Source organism: Mirounga angustirostris, unplaced genomic scaffold (assembly GCF_029215605.1).
Source record: "Mirounga angustirostris isolate CCGP_5_RB_7025 unplaced genomic scaffold, mMirAng1.0.hap1 SCAF_1, whole genome shotgun sequence".
Classification (NCBI taxonomy): Eukaryota; Metazoa; Chordata; class Mammalia; order Carnivora; family Phocidae; genus Mirounga; species Mirounga angustirostris.
In genome coordinates, this window is record NW_026991709.1 from 163122000 (window position 1) to 163144166 (window position 22167).

The 22167-nt window shown below is 37.5% G+C and overlaps 1 protein-coding gene and 1 pseudogene across 2 annotated transcripts in view; one reads left to right on the forward strand and one right to left on the reverse strand.

Annotated features, from left to right (window-relative positions):
- SYN2 (synapsin II) overlaps window positions 1–22167 on the reverse strand; it is a 192697-nt gene that overhangs the window by 102206 nt on the left and 68324 nt on the right. The window lies entirely within an intron of this gene.
- Window positions 4837–5707, forward strand: LOC123833551 (small ribosomal subunit protein eS6-like; annotated as a pseudogene).

Below are 22167 nucleotides of genomic sequence, written 5' to 3' on the forward strand. Positions count from 1 at the left end.
TCTAATCTTCCAACTATATAATCTCAATTGAACAATCTTCAAGTTCACTGATTCTTTTTCTCTGCCTACTTAAATCTGCTGTTGAACCTCTCTAGTGAATTTTTCATTTCACTTATTGTATTATGAAACCGCAGAATGTCTATTTTATATACCTTTATATATCTATATATCTTTATATATCTATGTATCTTTTATATCTATTTTATATACCCTTATATATTTTTCTGTTCATTGTTATTCTCTATTTGGGTATACATAATTCTCATATTTTCCGGGCGCCTGGGTGGCTCAGTTGGTTAAGCGACTGCCTTCGGCTCAGGTCATGATCCTGGAGTCCCGGGATCGAGTCCCGCATCGGGCTCCCTGTTCAAGTGGGGAGTCTGCTTCTCCCTCTGACCCTCCCCCCTCTCATGCTCTCTCTATCTCATTCTCTCTCTCAAATAAATAAATAAAATCTTTAAAAAAAATTCTCATATTTTCCTTTAATTCTTTTTTAAAATTGAGGTATAATTGACATATAACATTATATTGGTTTCAGGTGTAAAACATGATTCAATATTTGTATACATTGTGAAATGACCACCACAATAAGTCTAGTTAACATCCATCACCTTACATAGTTACAATTTTTTTCTTGTGATAAGAACTTTTAAGATCTACCCTCTTAGCAGCTTTCAAATATGCAGTACAGTATTATTAATTATACCCAACATGCTGTACATTATATCCCCATAAGTTATTTATAATGAGAAGTTTGTACCTTTGGACCCTCTTCAACCGTTTCTTCCACCCCCATCCCTCAACTCTGGCAACCACCAATCTGTTCTCTATATCTTTGACCTTGGTTTGTTTTGTTTTGGTTTTCCTTTTTTCTTTTTTAGATTCCACATATAAATGAGATCACATGGGAATAAGTCAAAGCACTACTGCTGCTGTTTGTTTAGTGACTTTGATGGGAAAAGTCTGTATTCTTTGTGTGTAGCCAGTGAAGTCTCTGCTCATTTAGATTAGTGGTCTGTTAATAATTGAACAGAGATTTCCTTAAATGCCTGGAACCAATAAGTCTAGTCTTTCCTGAAGGATCTCTGTGTCTTGGGATAGGACTTCAATACTCAGCCAGGCAGCTTACAACTCTGCTGTAGCCTACAAATCCTGCACATACACACAGCCCTGCACATGTGCATGGCCTTCTAAATTGCAAGTAATATTCCAGAGCTTTTTGAAGTCTTCTATGGACATCTCATTCCTCAACTTTTCCTTTTAAGTTTCTACTACTTCAGGCAGCCATGATGTTAAATAAGCCATTGCCACTGACTGTTTTTAGAAAATGCCCCCAGAGAAAAGACTTTTCTCACTGGGCAAGTTTCCAGTCAGGTCAATAAAGACAAGCCTTACAAATGGAGTCTTCCAGGGAACCATCAAACAAGTCAAATAATGGCAATTCTTTGGATATGGGACTTTGAAGGAGCTCCATCCTCATTCTCATGGAGATTCAGCCATTTTTCTTCAAGATGCTCTTTGGATTGCTGTAGACCTATAGTTAATTTCCACAGTTCTGACAAAGTAGATTTTGACAAGTTTTGCCCAAAAAGCACATTGCTTTTTTCCCCTACTGATTCATAAAGGTGATTACATCACTTTTATGGGGAGATTTGTCAGATAGCTGCACTCCATCATTCTCACTGACATAACTGTTTCCTTTCTGACTTAGGCAATCTTAACTTGATCCACTTTTCACTTTTCCTTATTTCTGTTTCCTCAGAATTTTTATCTTCTGGTGCACAATTTCTTTCCTCTGGGATTTAGAGTCACTATGTAATTTTATGAAGTATTTCCATAACATTATCTGATGTATTTTTATGCTTGTGATCATGTTTTCTTCCAAGATGCCCTCTCTCTGTTATGGCAAATGCCAATTCATCCTTTATGATCTAATGTAAGTGTTAATTCCTCTGTTAGGTCTTCACTCCATCTACCCAAGAGCCAAATCAATCACTCCTACATCTTCTTCTACAGCCCTCCTTATATGCATTTATATAGCTAATATTTAATCTACTCTGTTTGCTTTACTAGACTGTGAATTTTGAGGACAGATATAAGGTATAGACCTTACTCATCTTTGTATACCTAAAATTTAACACAGAGAAGGAACTGAGGAAATGTTTTTTGAATTGATTCTCACTCTGCTGATAACTCATCAAAGGCACTGAGCCCTCAGGCATAAGCAAAAGCTGATGATCACAAATGAATTTTATAATATAAATCTAATAGCAGAAGTCTTATAATTAACAGAATAAACAGAAAAGCCATGTGCCTTCTTTTTACTTAACTTTGAGAAAATGTCACTTGGAATCCTATTAGTAAGTGTCCTTCTGGAGCTCTGGACTGGTTCTCTGGACACCTGGGTTCTCTTCCAAGCCACCCCCTAACCTGCTGTAGGATTCTGAAGGAACCAGCAAGAATCTGTTTTAATGTGAAAGTGATTAATTTCATCTTTAACTCATACATGCCATACCAAATTTATATTTTTAAGGGATCTCTTTCCCTGCAGTATGGAGAAAGAATTATAGGAAGCCAAGACTGAAGGCATAAAAAGTAGATAGGAGGCTAGGTGAAAACTAATAGGACCTAGACCAGACAGAAATGTGATAATTTGAGATAGTCTGGAAATAGAACACATTTGATTTGGTGTTAGTTGTCAAGAATGACAGGGAGTGAAGCTTACCCCAAAGTTCGAGCTTGACTGGTTTGGACAGTGGCACTATTTATTTATTTATTTATTTATTTATTTATTTATTTATTTATTTATTTATTTATTAAAGATTATTTATTTATTTATTTGACAGAGAGACACAGCGAGAGAGGGAACACAAACAGGGGGAGTGGGAGAGGGAGAAGCAGGCTCCCCGCAGAGCAGGGAACCCGATGCGGAACTCGATCCCAGGACCCTAGGATCATGACCTGAGCTGAAGGCAGTCACTTAACCAACTGAGCCACCCAGGCGCCCAATGTGGCACTATTTATTAAGATGAAAAGAAGTATTGAAGAGGACACAGGTTTGAAGGGGAAAATATTCAACAGTTCTGTCATGCAGAGATGTCATGCAGAAAATTGAAGCTCACTGGAGAAGTCTTACTGAAAATAAAAATTTGGAAGTTGGGGCACCTGGGGAGCTCAGTCATTAAGCGTCTGCCTTTGGCTCAGGTCATGATCTCAGAGTCCTGGGATTGAGCCCAACGTCGGGCTCCCTGCTCAGCAGGAAGCCTGCTTCTCCCTCTCCCTCTGCCCCTGCTTGTGTTCCCTCTCTCGTTGTCTCTCTCTCTCTCTGTCAAATAAATAAATAAAAATATTTTTTTTAAAAATCATTAAAAAAAAGGGGGGCACCTGGGTGGCTCAGTCGTTAAGCATCTGCCTTCAGCTCAGTCATGATCCCAGGGTCCTGGGATCGAGCCCTGCAGCAGGCTCCCTGCTTGGCAGGAGGTCTGCTTCTCCCTCTCCAACTCCCCCTGCTTGTGTTCCCTCTCTCGCTGTGTCTCTCTCTGTCAGATAAATAAAATCTTTAAAAAAAAATTTGGAAGTTATCAGATCAAACTCATAACAAATTGGGGCATCTGGGTGGCTCAGTCGTTAAGCCTCTGCCTTTGGCTCAGGTCATGGCCCCAGGGTCCTGGGATTGAGCCCCACATCAGGCTGCCTGCAAGGAAGGGAGGAGCAGGAAGCCTGCTTCTCCCTCTCCCACTCCCCCTGCTTGTGTTCCCTCTCTTGCTGTGTCTCTCTCTGTCAAATAAATAAATAAAATCTTTAAAAAAAAAAAAAGTCATAACAAATCTATAGCAATGGTTGAGATCACCTAAGAAAAGAATTTTCAGAAAGAGAAGAGATACGAGCTTGGTTCTGAGCCCTCAGGGATCCCAACATTTAGGGATCAGGTGGAGGAGGAATAACTATGAAAGGGTACTAAAAAAGAAGAGCCACAGAAGTAAGGGAAAGAAAGAGGGAATGGTCAACTGTGCTAAATGCTGTTCAGTGAGGATGGAGAAATGCCCACTAAATGTGTCCAACTGTGGATTATGGTCCTTTGAAAAGAGCCATTTCAGTGCAGTTGAGGGGATCGTGTAGAAGCCAGACTGTACTGGGCTGAAGAGTAAATGGAAGGTGAAAAAGAAAGATACCATGTGTAATAATTCGCTCTTAAAATGTTTTCTTCTCTTGGCTTCTCTGACACTATACCTTCCTGGTTTTCCAACCCATCTGGCTACCTTTTTAAGTTGCCTTTGTTCGGTTATTCTCTATTCACTTTTAAATATTGAAGTTTTACAGAATATAGATACTCTAACTCTGCTCTTTATCTTTCTCTTCTACCTGAGGGCTTCAGTTACCACATACAGGCCAACAACTCCCAGATTTTACATATATCTTTGTTTCAGATCACTCCTTTGAGCTGTAGACTTGCATATTCAATTACCTATTCAACATCTCAAAATTAGTCATTTCCCTTTCACAACTGTTTTGTTTCTAGTGTCCCAGATTCTCTGTAAATTATATCATTATTTTCTCAGCTGTTCAAGACAGACACCAGGAGTCATGCCTCATTTTTTTTCCTCTTGTGTACCACAACCAATCCAATAGCAAGTCCTGTCCATTCTATCTTCAAATGTCTCATTTATTAGCTGCTTATGGGCCAAGCACCCAAAGGTTCCTTATTTATATTATCTTTCTCATTAAGGTTCACAAGTACCCAATAAGGTAGTTTTATCTCCATCTTGAAACTGAAGCTCAGAGAGGTTAAATAACTTACTGTGGTAAAACAAAAAGTAAATGGCAGAGGGGCCTCTTTTTTGTGGTGCCTCGGAGGCGGTAGGCTGCTTCAGGATGAAGCTGAACATCTCTTTCCCAGCTACTGGCTGCCAGAAACTCATTGAAGTGGATGATGAACTCAAACTTTGTACCTTTTATGAGAAGTGTATGGTCACAGAAGTTGCTGCTGATGCTCTGGGTGAAGAATGGAAGGGTTATGTGGTCTGCATCAGTGGTAGCAATGACAAACAAGGCTTCCTCATGAATCAGGGTGTCTTGACCCATGGCCATGTCCTCCTGCTGCTGAGTAAGGGGCATTGCTGCTATAGACCAAGGAGGACTGGAGAGAGAAAGCACAAATCTGTTCGGGGTTGCATTGTGGATGCCAATCTCAGTGTTCTCAACTTGGTCATTGTAAAATAAGGGGAGAAGGATATTCCTGGACTCACTGATACTACTGTGCCTGGGGCCCAAAAGAGCCAGCAGAATCCGCAAACTTTTAAATCTCTCTAAAGAGGATGATGTCCGCCAGTATGTTGTGAGAAAGTCCCTAAACAAAAAGGTAAGAAACCTAGAACCAAAGTGCCTAAGATTCAGCGTCTTGTTACTCCACGTGTCTTCCAGCACAAACGTCGGCGTATTGCTTTGAAGCAGCAGCACACTAAGAAAAATAAGGAAGAGTATTAGCATATTAGCATATTAGCATTTAGCATATTAGCAGAATATGCTAAACTTTTGGCTAAGAGAATAAAGGAGGCCAAAGAAAAATGCCAGGAACAGACTGCCAAGAAACAGAGGCTGTCCTCTATGAGAGCTTCTACCTCTAAGTCTGAGTCCAGTCAAAAATGAGATTTTCTAAGAGTGACAAATAAATAAGATCAGACATCCAAAAAAAAAAAAAAAGTAAATGGCAGAGAGGGAGGAATCTAATACTAAATATGCCTGTTTCCACACCGCCTCTGACCTCCCTTCCCCCTGACTTAACCTCTCTGGTGTCAAGTTTCCTTAGGAGTAAAATGGGCCTAATATTTCCTAACTTTAGGCTATCATAAAGGTTGAAAAATAAACAATAAGGTACACAGCCCTAGTACAAGGCATAAATTCAATAAATGTTAAGTCCCTTGCACTCCCTTCACTCCCTCCTCTATACTGTTTCTGGGGCCATCTCAGTGATATTAGGATTATGGAGATGAACAAAGATAGCTCCTTGCCTTCAAAAAGCAAATAATTTAAGGAAACAAATGAACACACATTGAGACATATAGAGATAATACAATGAGATAATAATAAATGAGATAATAATATAGGAAGACAGTAGAGAACTAAGCATTAAATTGCATACAGAGGCTTCTTATATTAGAATTATAAAGAAAGGATAAAGGGCTGTTGGGGAGATGGAGATGGGAATGGGCTTTTGAAAAGGACCTATTAGTACAGTTAGGATATTTAATGAGGATATCAGCAAAGAGGGGCAGGACACTCAGAAAAAAAGAATACGGATGTGGAAAGAAGAATAATGCTCAGGGTCAGTGATGTGAGCAACCTGATTTCAGCAAAAGGTGCTTATTTTTTCCCACATCGAAGTATTTTTACTACTAAGTTTCCTTATTACGGTTTAAGTTCCCAGTGGAACAAAGAAACATTTGAGCCCATTATTAAAACCAAATGTCCTGGTAGGAAAAAACCATCATTAAACTGTCTACCTACCCACCTTCCCAGGGAAAGGGAACAAGACCTAGACTCTGACCTACATAAGATAAAAATAATTCAGATGCTGGGGTGTGCTTTAAGAGTAATATCACACTGTCTAATGATGTCAATCACATTTTCTTAGCTTATATCTCTCAGATGCAGCTAACACTGACAGATATCACCATCCCTATGTCTGAAGTTTCCTTTGATAAAAAACCTATAGGACCACCAATACTAATATGCCCATTAAGTCTGGGGCTTGGATGAAGAAGTTTTTATTCTACAGAACCTGTTCATCAAACCAATTTGGCTTCTACAATGACAAGGAAATGTGATAAGTAATTTCCTTCATCATTCAACAGAGCTTCTGGACTATGGCACCATAGAATATTAGAGCTGAAAAGATACCTAATGATTACTTTGATCTTATTTTACTAATGAAGGCACAGGCCCAAAGCAGGAAGTGGTAAGTTCAAGGTCAAAGGTGGACCAGGAGAGGAAGGGTTATTAGGATGGCCAACAGAACCTAGAGAAGGAATGTCATTAGGTCCCCTGCTGAGAAAAGTGATGAAAATGTAGGAAAAGGAAAAATATTATAAGCTACTTTCAGAGCTCCAAAAGCTCTTTGGTACTAGTCAAGAAACCTAAAAGATGATTTCAAAAGCCACCTCAAATTCTGACCCAACAATCCCTTCTCTCATCTCCCAAATGTTCCAGGTGATCAATCAATAAACATTTATTGTGTACCAACTATGTAAAACATTTTGAAACACCTAGGATGTAGAACACAATGATACATGAAATACAGTCCCTTATCTCAAGAAGCCTACTGTCTGGTTAAGGACATAAGAAATAATATATGAGAGATGAAATAATGTGAGTGGTGAAAGGGATTCCAAGTAAGTGACATAGCTAATAACTGTTCTGAATTCAGATGGGCTTGGAAAGAGCTCAATAGATAGAAGTATAGTAAGAAGACTTCAAGAAGGAACAAGGACATGATTAGGACAGGATTTGGCTAGAAGAGAACATGGTGGAACACCTTCAGACTAGACTGGATCTGAGAACCTAAATTTGTAGATCTCATCATTGATGAAGAGGAGGTCTACTCAGCAGAATCACAGTAGAAGGTGACATTGGAGGCAGCAGAAAAAATTAAATAAAGCACAGAATCAACCTCGGTTTGAAGATTCAGTTCTGTCACCTACAAGTTATGTGGCCTTGAGTGTTATGTAACCTCGTCAGAAATCAGAATAACAATACCCTCCACACAGTTATTTTAAGAATTATAAGGTAAACATGGATAAGCACCCAGGAGTATAATAGTGGACAATAAGTGGCTGGGTACTTTTGTTGCTGTTCATTTTGCTTTGGTTTTTGTTTGAAAATAGGTATATAAAGGGAAATATCAGGTCAAGAAAATGTTGGAGAAGTGAAGTCCTGGACATGAATTAAGAAACAGGAGAGCTGGAAACAAATTTTCCACTCATGAAGTGGTGGGAATTGGATGAGAAACAGGATTGGTCTAGACCTGTGGTTCTCAAACATTGTTCCACAGCTCTGACTAATTATGAAAATCACCTGGAAAATTTATTAAAAGAAAAATCAAGGATCCCAACATGGAGGGTCTGAGTAAAGAGATCTAAGGTGGAAATTGGGAATCTTAATTTTTTTTAAAAAGTTCTGCATGAATTTCTGATGCATAAGACAGATAACTACTAGACTAAATAACACTTAAGATCCCCTTCAATTCTAAGAATCTCCGATTCCAAGCAAGCAGTGAATTCTGAAGGCCTGAAGTAGGGATGCCTGAGTGGCTCAGTTGGTTAAGCGTCTGCCTTTGGCTCAGGTCATGATCCCAGGGTCCAGATGGAGTCCTACGTCAGGCTCCTGCTCAGCAGGGAGCCTGCTTCTCCCTCTGCCTGCCCCTCCCCCTGCTTGTGCGCTCTCTTTCTCTCTCTCTCTCTCTGACAAATAAAAATCTTTAAAGGCCTGAAGTACTATCCTTTCCAGCATTCAAAGGTTCAGAAAATCGAGGCCCAGCCAGCCATACTACATGATCTTCCAAAAGCTCTATCTGACGTGTCACTCTTTGGATTTTTAAAAAATGTCTTCAAGTCAAGCTCTGCCTGGTTTTCAAAGATTTTTACAACCTTGATCCAGCCTGCTTTTCTGAAGTCAACCTTGCCAAATCCATTCCATGTAGCAAGTCATACCATAAGATCTACCATTTAAAAATATGCACTTTAATGCTTCTGCATTTTTATGTATATTATTTTCTCTGCCAGAATAATCAACCCCATCCCCAACAGAGTCCCTTGTCTATCTCAAAAAATTTTACTCATCCTTCAAAGTCACTTGATGTGACCCTTCCTGGTAGGTTATTTACTTCTTCCTCTGTGTTCCTGGTATCTCTCCAAGCAAGCCTTTCTCTCACTTATTATGGCTAATTGCATTCATATCTGTAGTCCCTACTAGATTGAGTTTTTGGAAAGCAGAGATTTTGTCTCAACTATCTCTTGAAAAATGGAGAGCACATAGTTGAGCCCATAGTTTTTTCCATACTTGGATATAAGCCCTAATTATCTTTAGGGTTATTATCTAATCACATTTTAAAACATAGTGAAGAAAGTTTGAATGCTGGTGCTCCATTTAGCAGTGATAACAGTTCAAATTTTTTCCCACTAATTCCTCCTAGGTGACCCTAAAAAGCTCAAATTCCAAGAAGCCACTGATAAATGATCTTAGATATATAAGAAGACTTAAAGATAACATATTTAAGGGGGAAAAAACTCACCTTAAAAAAAAAAAACTTTCCTTGGCAAAAATAATGACCAATCTGTAGTAACTTGCCTTAATTACCTTTATGGTGACATCTCCTTCTATTGATGGTTAATACCTAGTCTGTACAATTATTTTGTGACTTGGCCAAAGTAGTTCTGAAACTCAAATCCAGAAGTTCTTATTAGAAGGCTTGATGTTCATTTTGCTATACCCCTATGTCTCACAACTTCCAAGTAATGCTTTAAACACTTCTACATAGGCTGCTGCCTTATATTTATTTGATGGTCAATTCCTCTTTGAGTAAGGGGCAAGATACAGAGGCTAGACCACTGTTAAGTCTCCACTAAGTCTTGAGATTTTATTATTTTGACAGAACTAAATACCATAAATAATACCCAAAATCCAATTTAAATACCAAAGAAATTCCACCAAATTAAGTACAGAATAAAAGCCCTGTGGCAAATCAAAAAACCTGGCTTCAAGTCCTAGCTCTTCTGCTTATATTGAAAGTGATCTCAGTAAGTCACCTTCCCTGCCCCATCACCTTCCCTTATTTTTTTTTCTTTTTCAAGTTTTTATTTAAACTCCAGTTAGTAAACATAGAGTGTAACATTAGTTTCAAGTGTAGAATTTAGTGATTCATCACTTACAACACCCAGTACTCATCCAAACAAGTGCCCTCCTTAATACCTATCGCCCATTTAACCCATCCCCTCCACTTCCCCTCTAGCAACCCTCAGTTTGTTCTCTATAGTTAAAGAGTCTGTTTTCTGGTTTACCTCTCCTTTGTTTTTCCCCTCTACGTTCACTGTTTTGTTTCTTAAATTCCACATATGAGTGGAATCATATGCTATTTGTCTTTCTCTGACTGACTTGTTTCACTTAGCATAATACTCTCTAGCTCCATCCATGTCATTGCAAATGGCGAGATTTCATTCTTTTTTATGGCCGAGTAATAGTCCATTGTATGTATATACCACCACTTCTTTATCCATTCACCTGTGGACATTTGGGCTCTTTCCATAATTTGGTTATTGTAGATAATATTGCTATAAACATCAGCGTGCATGTGTCTCTCTGAATCAGTATTTTTGTATCCTTTGGGTAAATACCTAGTAGTTCCATTGCTGGATTGTAGAGTAGTTATATTTTTAACTTTTTTAGGAACCTCCATCCTGTTCTCCAGAGTGGCTGCACCAGTTTGCATTCCCACCAACAGTGTAAGAGGGTTCCCCTTTCTCCACATCCTTACCAACATCTGTTGTTTCCTGTGTTGTTAATTTTAGCCATTCTGATAGGTGGGAAGTGGTATTATCATAGCTTTGATTTGTATTTCCCTGATGATGAATGATGTGGAGCATCTTTTCATGTGTGTGTTAGCCATCTGTATGTCTTCTTTGGAAAAAATGTCCATTCATGTCTTCTGCCTATTTCTTAACTGGATTATTTGCTTTCTGGGTGTTGAGTTTGATAAGTTCTTTACACATTTTGGATACTAATCCTTTACATGTCATTTGCAAATATCTTCTCCCATTCCGTAGGTTGCCTTTTAGTTTTATTGATTGTCTCCTTCACTGGCAGAAGCTTTTTATATTGATGAAGTCCCAATAGTTCATTTTTGTTTTTGTTTCCCTTGCCTCAGGGGACATATCTAGTAGGAATTTGCTACAGCTGATGTCAAAGAGGTTACTGCCTGTGTTCTCTAGGATTTTGATGATTTCCTGTCTCATATTTACGTCTTTCATCAATTTTGAATTTATCTTTGTGTATGGTGTAAAAAAGTAGTCCAGTTTCATTCTTTTGCATGTTTCTGTCCAGTTTTCCCAACACCATTTGTTGGAGAGACTGTCTTTTTTTCCATTGGATATTCTTTACTGCTTTGTTGAAGATTTAGTTGACCATATAGCGGTGGGTCCATTTCTGGGTTTTCTTTTCTGTTCCATTGATCTATGTATCTGTTTTTGTGCCAGTACCACAGTGTCTTGATCACTACAGCTTTGTAATAGAATTTGAAGTCCAGAATTGTGATACCTTCAGCTTTGCTTTTCTTTTTCAAGGTGCTTTGGCTATTCAGGTCTTCTGTGGTTCCATACAAATTTTAGGATTGTTTGTTCTAGCTCTGTGAAAAACGCTGCTGGTATTTTGATAGGGATGCATTAAATGTATAGATTGCTTTGGGTAGAATAGACATTTTAACAATATTTGTTCTTCCAATCCGTGAGAATGGAATATTTTTCTATTTCATTGTGGCATCTTCAATTTCTTTCATAATTGCTTTATGGTTTACAGAGTACATACAGATCTTTTACCTCTTTGGTTAGGTTTATTCCTAGGTATCTTATGGTTTTAGATGCAATTATAAATGGGATTGATTCCTTGATTTCTCTGCTTCTTCATTAATGGCATATAGAGATGCAACAGATTTCTGTATGTTGATTTTGTATCCTATAACTTTACTGAATTAGTGTATCAGTTCTAGCAATTTTTTTCATGGAGTCTTTTGGGTTTTCTATATGGGGTATCATGTTATCTGTAAATAGTGGAAGTTTGACTTCTTCCTTGCCAATTTGGTTGCCTTTTATTTCTTTTTGTTGTCCGACTGCTGAGGCTAGGACTTCCAGTACTATGTTAAATAAGAGTGGTGTGAGTGGACATCCCTCACCTTCCCTTATTTTAAAGTAAGGATAATCATCAATTGAGCTGTGAGGATCAAAACGGACCTTGAATATGAAAGCTTTTTGAAAGGAATTAAGTGCTTCCTCAACAAGAAGAAAGAAGTAAGGAAAAGAAAATTTGTTAAGTATTTAATATGTGCCAAGTGCTATGTTGGGCACTTATGCATATATATATATATTTTTTTAAGATTTTATTTATTTATTTGAGAGAGAGAGAGAGCATGTGAGGGGGGAGGGTCAGAGAGAGAAGCAGACTCCCTGCTGAGCAAGGAGCCCGATGTGGGACTCGATCCTGGGACTCCAGGATCATGACCTGAGCCAAAGGCAGTTGCTTAAGCAACTGAGCCACCCAGGTGCCCTATGCGTATATTATCTTACTTAATTTTCAAAACAACCCTCAAAGGATGCAGGGATCATTTCTGAATAAAATCATGGAAGTTTAGAGAATTTAGATGTTTGCCAAGGTCTTGTAACTCAAAAACAGAACTCAATTTCTTTGGCATTTTGCACAGATAGATACAGAAACATAAATAACAATTTTTTTTTTTACTCCAAAGCCCAGTCCTTTTCCTATTACATCATGCTGCCTCTCAAAAAGATTGTAACAATCACACCTCTCCTCTCCATAGTTGGGATAATCAAATTTGCCCATACAGGTCAAAGCAAACAGTCTGGGAAACACTAACATTAAAAACTATAACTTAGGCTCTACAATGTCAAAATATTTCTGAGAAAAGATTAGTGCAAGGTTGTCATCTTCTCCTATTGCCCCATGCTCCTTAAATTGGAATAATGTGTCAAAAAGTACATATCTCCACAGAATATGCATAGAGACTCTTCCTGTAATACCAATTTCATGCAATGATTTTTTGGAGAAAAGGTGGGTGTTTTTAAAAACTCTACTTTTTCTGAATATATACTTGCAGTAAGTTCAATATAAAAATACAAACTTAACTGAAAGTCCTCTTCTATCTCTCCTCTGAAAATAAACTACTATAAACAGTTTAGTGTCTATCACTATTCCAGACTTAGGCTTTCTGTCTACTGAGATTATGAGCAGAAGAGACAAAGGAAATAGTTTTGAATATTCTTTTCCCTAAAAATAATTTAAAACTCAATGTTGATAGTAAAACAAAAATATGTTACAGAATAGAATTTTTTTAATTTACGTGAGATTGTCTTAATATAACATTTTAAATATATCTATTGCTCAACTTGAAGTAGACTGTTTAATGCTGTACTGTTCCCCTCTCCCACAAAAACCTGGAGTTTCCTTCCTCTGTCATTAGGGATAGCTGTGGGAAGAAAGTTAGAAAAGCACTACCTAACCAGTCTTTCAGAGGCACAATCAGGATAAAATACCACACTTCAGTTAGGCCAAGGTACAACAAGAAGTAATGCTTCATTATCAGGCTCCTGGCCAGGAACATCCTGCTATCCCTGCTGTCATCCCAGATGACTTTCCATCCAGGGGCTTCTAGCTCCATTCCCTTACTTCTGAGTTGCCAAGTCTCAGTTACTTGAAAGTTAGTCCAACTCTCTTATTTTACAGCTAAAGATTCTAAGGCACAGAGAAGTTAACTCACTAGCTCAAGGTTTTACTGGCAAGGAAGTGACAGAGCCAGTACTTCAACTTGAGTCTTCAGACTCTCTATTTAGTATACTTTCAACTCTATTGTGTCATCTCTCTTTTTGGACATTTTAGATTCAGGTGTACAACATAGTGATTCAACAATTAATACAATGTTATGACTATACTCTTTATGCTGTATATTATATCCCCATGACTTTTATTTTATAAGTGGAAGTATGTACTTCTTAATCCTCTTCACTCATTTCACCCTTTCCCCTCTGGCAATCACCAATCTGTTCTCTGTTATCCATGAGTGTGGGTTTTCTTTTGTTTGTTTGCTTGCTTTGTTTTTTAGATTTCACATGTAGGTGGAATCATATGGCATTTGTTTCTCTCTGGCTGACTAACTTAGCATAATACCCTCAAGGTCCAACCATGTTGCTGCAAATGGCAAGATTTTATTTTGAATGGCTGAATAGTATTCCATCATATATACATACCATATCTTCTTCACCCATTCATCATTGATGGATACTTCAGTTGTTTCCATATCTTGGCTATTGTAAATAATGCTTCAGTGAATATATGGATGCATATATCTTTCAAATTAATATTTTTATTTTCCTCAGATAGGTACCCAATAGTGAAATTGTTAGATCATAAAAGCTCTATTTTTAATTTTTTAGAAAACCCTCCATATTTCGTTCCATAGTAGCTGCACCAACTTACATTCCCACCAATAGTTCATGAGGGTTCTCTTTTCTCCACATCCTTGCCAACACTTCCTATTTCTTATCTTTTTGATAATAGTCATTCTGACAGGTATAAGGTGATATCTCACTATAGTTTTGATTTGCATTTCCCTGATGATTAGTGATCTTTTCACATGCCCATTGGCCATCTGTATATCTTTTTGGAAAGATGTCTATTAAGATCCTCTGCCCATTTTCTAACTGGATTGTTTGTTTTTGTTTTTGTTTGTTTTGCTATTGAGTTGTATGAGTTTTTCATATATTTTGGATACTAACCCATTTTTGATATATGACTTGCAAATATTTTCTCCCATTTGGTGGGTTGCCTTTTCATTTTGTTGATGGTTTCCTTCGCTATGGAGAAGCTTTCTAATTTGATGTAGTCCTGATAATTTATTTTTCCCTTTTTCCCTTTCCCTTGGAGTCAGATTCAAGCAACAACAATAACAGCCCTAAAACCAATGTCAAGGAGCTTACAACCTGTTTTCTTCTAGGAGTTTTATGGTTTCAGGTCATACAATCAAGTCTTTAATCCATTTTCTGTTGATTTTTGTAAACAGTGTAAGATAGTGGTCTAGTCTCATTCTTTTCCATTTAGCTGTCCAGTTTTTTTCAACACACTTATGGAAGAGAGGGTCCTTACCCTATTGTATATTCTTGCCTCCTTTGTCAGAAGTTAATTGACCATATATACATGGGTTTATTCCTGGGCTCTTGATTCTGTTCCATTGATCTATGTGTCTGTTTCTGTGCCAATACCATACTGTTTTGTTTACTATAACTGTGTAGTACATTATGAAATCAGGGAGGGTGATACCTCTGACTTTGTTCTTTCTCAAAATTATTTTGGCTATTTGGGGTCTTTGTGGTTACATACAAATTTTAGAATTTTTTGTTCTAGCTCTGTGAGAAATGTCATTAGAATTTTGATATGCATTGCGTTGAATCTATACATTGTTTTGGGCAGTATGGACATTTTAACAATATTACTCCTTCCAATCCATGAGCGCAGAATATCTTTCCATTCATTGGTGTCTTCTTTAACTTCTTTCATCAATGTCCTATACTTTTCAGTATACAGGTCTTTCACCTCTTTGATTAAATGTATTCCTACATGAAAGGGGAACCCTCTTACACTGTTGGTGGGAATGCAAACTGGTGCAGCCACTCTGGAAGACAGTACAGGGGTTCCTCAAAAAGTTAAAAATAGAGCTACTCTATGACCTAGCAATTGCACTATGAGGTATACAAACATACTGATCTGAAGAGGCATGTGGCACATGGCATGTCAATGTTTATACAATGTCCACAACAGCCAAACTATGGAAAGAGCCCAGATGTCCATTGATGGATGAATGGATAAAGAAGATGTGGCATATATATACAATGGAATATTACTCAGCCATCAAAAAGAATGAAATCTTGCCATTTGCAGTGGCATGGATGGAACTATAGGGTATTATGCTAAGCAAAATAACTCAGTAAGAGAAAGACAAATATCATATGATTCCATTCATACGTGGAATTTAAGAAACAAAACAGATGAACATAGGAGAAAGGAAGGAAAAATAAGACAAAAACAGAGAGGGAAACAAACCATAAGAGACTCTTAACTATAGGAAACAAACTGAGGGTTGCTGGAGGGGAGGTGGTTGGGAGGACAGGGTAAGTGGATGGTGGGTATTAAGGGCACTTGATGGAATGAGCATTGGGTGTTATATGCAACAGATGAATCACTAAATTCTACCTCTGAAACTAATAATACACTATATCTTAAATAAATTGAATTTGAATAAAAATTTTTAAAAAGAAAGAAATTTATTCCTCCATGTTTTATTCTTTATGTTGCAATTATAAATGGGATTATTTTCTTGATTGGTCTTGATTTTCTTGATTGTTCATTATTAGTATACAGAGATGTGACAGATTTTTATATATTAATTTTATATCCTGCAATTTTACTGAATTCATTTATTAATTCTACCAGGTTTTAGGTGGAGTCTTTAGAGTTTTCTCTATATAGTGTAATGTCATCTGCAAATAGTGAGTTTTACTTCTTCCTTTCCAATTTGTATGCCTTTTATTTCTTTTTCTTGCCTAATTCTTGTGGCTAGGACTTCCAATACTATGTTGAATAAAAGTGGGGATAGTGTGTATCCTTGTCTTATTTCTGATCTTAGAGAAAAAGCTTTCAGCATTTCAATATTGAGTATGATATTAGCTGCAGGTTTGTTATTACAACCTTTATTATGTTGAAGTATGTTCCCACTTTGTTGATAGTCTTTATCATAAATGCATGTTAAATTTTGTCAATTATTTTTCTGCATGTCTTAAGATAATCCTATTGTCTTTCATTTTGTTAATATGGTGTATCACACTGATTGATTTGCAAATGTTGAACCATCCTTGCATCCCTGGAATAAATTTCACTTGATCATGGTTTATGATCATTTTAATGTATTGATTAATTCAGTTTGCTAATATTTTCTTGAGGATTTTTGCATCTATGTTCACCAGAGATATTGGTCTATAAATTTCTTTTTTTGTGGTGTTCTTGCCTGATTTTGGTATCAGGGTATTGCTGGCCTCATGAAATGAGTTTGGAAGCATTCTCTCCTCTTCAGGTTTTTTTGGAAGAGTTTGAGAAGAATAGTATTAAATCTTTAAATGTTTGGTAGAATTCACCAGTGAAGACATCTGGTCCTGGACTCTTGTTTGTTGGGAGGTTTTTGATTACTGATTCAATTTCTTTACTAATAATCAGTCTATTCAGATATTCTATTTCTTCATGGTTCAGTCGTGAAAGATTGTATGTTTTTAGGAATTTAATTTTTTTAGGTTGTCCAATTTGTTGGTGTATAATTTGTTCATGGCAGTTTCTTATGATCTTTTGAATTTTTGTGGTATCAGTTGTAATTTCTCATTCATTTCTGATTTCATTTATTTGAGCCTTCTCTTTTTTTGTGGTGAGTCTAGCTAAATGTTTGTCAACTTAAAAAAATTTTTTTCAAAGAATCAGCTCTTAGTTTCATTGATTTTTTTCTACTGCCTTTTTAGTCTCTACTTCATTTATTTCCACACTGATCCTTATTTCTCTCCTACTAATGTTGGTCTTTTTCTCCTGTTCTTTCATTTGTTCTTTTTCTGGTTTCTTAGGTGTAAAGTTAAATAATTTATTCAAGATTTCTTTTATTTCTTGAGGTAGGCCAAGTTTGTTATAAACTCCTCTCTTAGAACTGCTTTTACTGCATCCCATAAACTTTGGTACGTTCTATTTCATTTGTCTCTAATATTTTATTTCTCCTTTGATTTCTTCTATGACCCAGTAGTTGTTCAGTAGCATGCTTAATTTGTATTTTTTCTAGTTTTCTTTTTATAATTTATTTCTAGTTTCATATCACTGTGGTCAGAAAAGATGCTTGATATGATCAATCTTCTTGAATTTACTGAAACTTATTTTGTGGCTGAATACATGATCTACCTGGAGAATGTTACATTTGTACTTGAGAAGAATGTGTATTCTATTGTTTTTGGATGGAATGTTCTGTATATACCTATTATATCCATCTGGTCTAATGTGTTATTTAAAGTTGATGTTTCCTTATTGATTTTCTGTATGGATGATCTATCCATTCATGGAAGTGGGGTTTAGAAATCCCTTATTATGATTGTATTGCTATCAATTTCTCTTTAGATCTGTTAATATTTGCTACATATTTTGGTGCTCCTATGTTATGTGCACAAAAATTTATAAACATTATATCTTCTTGCTGTATTGACCCCTTTACATTATGCAGTGCTCCTTTTTGTCTTTTATTATAGTCTTTGTTTTAAAGTCTATTTGGTCTAATATGAGTATAGCTACAACAGCTTTCTTTTTGCTACCATTTGTGTGGAATATCTTTATTCCTTCACTTTCAGTCTCTGTGTGTTCTTACTTCTTTTTTTAAAGTTTTTTTTATTTATTTGACAGAGAGAGCAAGAAAGCACAAGCAGGGGGAACAGCAGAGGGAGAGGGAGAAGCAGGCTCCCCGCTGAGCAGGGAGCTCAATGTGGGGCTCAATCCCAGGACCCTGGGATCATGACCCGAGCTGGAGGCAGACGCTTAATCAACTGAGCCACCCAGGTGCCCCAGTGTGTCCTTACTTCTGAAGTGAGTCTCTTAAAGGCAATATATAAATGCATCTTTTTTTTTTTAATCCATTCAGCCACTCCATGTCTTTGATTGGAGAATTTAGTCCATTTACATTTGAAGTAATTAATTTTTGCCATTCTAACTGGTGTAAGGTGGTATCTCAATGTGGTTTTGATTTGGATTTCCCTGATGGCTAATGATGATGAACATTTTTTCATGTGTCTGTTAGCCATTTGTATGTCTTCTTCAAAAAAGTGTCTTTTCATATCTTCTGCCCATTTTTTGACTTGATTATTTGTTTTTTGGGTGTTGAGTTTGAGAAGTTCTTTATAGATCTTGGATATCAGCCCTTTATCTGTAGTGTCATTTGCAAATATCTTCTCCCATTCTGTGGGTTACCTCTTTGTTTTGTTGACTATTTCCTTTGCTGTGCAGAAGCTTTTTATCCTGATGAAGTCCCAAAAGTTCATTTTTGCTTTTGTTTCCCTAGCTTTTGGAGATGTATCTTGAAAGAAGTTGCTGCAGTTAGAATGGCAAAAAATGGACAGGGAAAGAAACAACAAATGTTGGAGAGGTTGTGGAGAAAGGGGAACCCTCTTACACTGTTGGTGGGAATGCAGGTGGGTACAGCCACTTTGGAAAACAGTGTGGAGGTTCCTCAAAAATTTAAAAATAGAGCTACCCTATGATAGCAATTGCATTCCTGGGTATTTACCCCAAAGACACAGATGTAGTGCAAAGAAGGGCCATATGCACCCCAATGTTCATAGCAGCAATGTCTGCAATAGCCAAACTGTGGAAAGAGCCGAGATGCCCTTCAAGAGATGAATGGATAAAGAAGATGTGGTCCATGTATACAACGGAATATTACTCAGCCATCAGAAAGGATGAATACCCAACTTTTACATCAGCATGGATGGGACTGGAGGAGATTATGCTAAGTGAAATAAGTCAAGCAGAGAAAGCCAATTATCATATGGTTTCACTTATTTGTGGAACATGAGGAATAGCATGTGAGGACATTAGCAGAAGGAAGGGAAAAATGAAGGGAGGGAAATCGGAGGGAGAGATGAACCATGAGAGACTATGGACTCTGAGAAACAAACAGGGTTTTAGAGGGGAGGGGGGAGGGGGCATTGAATAGCCCGGTGGTGGGTATTAAGGAGGGCACGTACTGCATGGAGCACTAGGTGTTATACGAAAACAATGGATCGTGGATCACCACATCAAAAACTAATGATGTATTGTATGGTGACTAACATAACATAATAAAATTAAAAAAAAATAATTAATTTTTTAAAAGATTTTATTTATTTGAGAGAGAGAGCCAGAGAGAACATGAGCGGGGGTGAGGAAGAAGGGAGAGAGGGAGAAGCAGACTCCCCACTGAGCAGAGAGCCCAACACCAGGCTCAATCCCAGGGGCTGAGGTAACCAAAGTGGGACATTGATCCCTCCTTCCTCCAGGAGAAGTGCTTGTCTGGTGAGACCCTCCTTATTGTGGTCCCCAGGCCAGGGGTGGGGTTTTGTGTGAGACCTTATCTCTGCCTCTCCTACTCATCTCAATATGATCCTTTTTTTTTTTTTTTAAGATTTTATTTATTTGACACAGAGAGAGAGAGTACAAGCAGGGGGAGCAGCAGGCAGAGGGAGAAGTAGGCTCCCTGCTGAGCAAGGAGCCCAGTGCAAGACTCCATCCCAGGACCCTAGGATCATGACCTGAGCCGAAGGCAAACGTTTAACTGACTGAGCCACCCAGGAGCCCCTCAATATGATCCTTTTATCCTTTGTTGTAGAAAGCAGTTCATCTAGTTTTCATATGTTTTTCAGAGGGAAATAATCCATGAGTTCAGTATCTTTCTACCCCACCATGTTGGACCTCCTTCCTGTCTTTCCTCGTGGTCATTTAAAAATAACAACACATTTTATGGAACTGTTGAATCACTATATTGTACACCTGAAACTAATATTACACTGTATGCTATCTAACTGGAATTTAAGTAAAAACTTAAAAAAAAAAAACTGTTTTTAAGAAAAAAATAATAAAAGATTATAAGCAAAGGAAAAAATAAAAATAACATAGGTAACATATTTGCAGGCAAATGACTTAAACATTTCTGAAGGCCACAGCCAGAGACTGACTGTCTTCATCAGCTCTGAATGTAGATCTCTTAAGAAGCTACTGATTTTGGAACTAGAGGGTATTATGCTAAGCAAAATAAGTCAATCAGAGAAAGACAATTATCATATGATCTCACTGATATGAGGAATTTGAGAAACAAGACAGAGGATCAAAGGGGAAGGGAGGGAAAAATGAAACAAGATGAAACCAGAGAGGGAAACAAACCATAAGAGACTCTTAATCTCAGGAAACAAACTGAGGGTTGCTGGAGTGGAGGGGGGGTGGGAGGGATAGGGGTGGCTGGGTGATGGACATTGGGGAGGGTATGTGCCATGGTGAGTACTGTGAATTGGGTAAGACTGATGAATCACAGACCTGTACCCCTGAAAAAAATAATACATTATATGTTAATAAAAAAAAAAAAGAAGCTACTGATTTTGTAATTCGTAGGGACCAAGGAAACCATCAAAAGAAAAAAGAATGTTTAGAATTAAATTTGCTCATCTTGAAGATATATGTGTCCTCTAGAAGCCAAGTTAGACATCTAGGGCAGAAATTTTCTTAAAATGCATTTGGTCTATTTCCTGTTAATCATTGGCTATAGCACTATAAGGGCTACCCATGGCCTATTAAATTTTCTAATCTAACTACCTTACATTATAGATAAGAAAACCAGGCACCAGAAGTGACTGCTCAGAATTATAGAGCTCATCAAAAATAAAGGCAAGACTAAAACCCAGGATTCTTGAACCCAGTCCAGGATTTCCCCCTGTACTCTATTCATTCTTAGGTAACTTGTAACTGCTGGGATACCTTGTCTACCTTTCTACACCATCTGTCACTTTCCTTCTTCCCCTGACTCCCCAGAGACACCTAATGCCCTTAGGTTCCCTAGAGGCTGCTAAAACACTATTCAGCCAGGATTGCTCTAAAATTAATTATTCCTTCTAGATTCTTATCTGATCCACCATCCTGGAGGAAAGAATCTGGTAACTAATTTGCATATGAATTTAATGAATTACATTTTCCAGAGGCATCTGCAGGGTACAACAATATTTTGAAGGGCTTCCTCAGAGGAAAACAGGGCAGTCTGAATGACACTAAGAGATATAATTAGGAAAATTAAAAATAGTTAGATGTTACAGGGAAGCAGCTTTCACCCTAACATTATAAAGAATATTCAAAGTGATCAAATGAATTATCTCAAGGCACAGAAATAAGCTCCTGATCAATGAATGGTTTTAATTCAAATGTGGATGACTACCTAACAGGGATGCCGAAATAGATTTCTGAATTACATGAATGGGAAGAAACATGTCTGGACAACAGACTATCTTAGCATTCTCCTCTTCCCACTTCAACCCATGAACAACATTATACGGCCTCTAAAGGTTTCTTGCTGCCTAACTTCGGTCATTTTCTACTTGGTAGAGTATGGACAGCTTATGGGGGTAAAATTTAGATGTCATTGTAATTCTGTAGGTAGATGGAGAGGTTAGGTCTTTTTTAACCCCAGTGGGCTCCTGTTTCCAGACAGATTAAAACTAGCAGATGACTGGGCTCTGCACCATCCTCAGGAGAGACCACTGGGTAGAATAGATGATGAAAGGCCAACAGCAGTCCACACCTAGGCTCTTC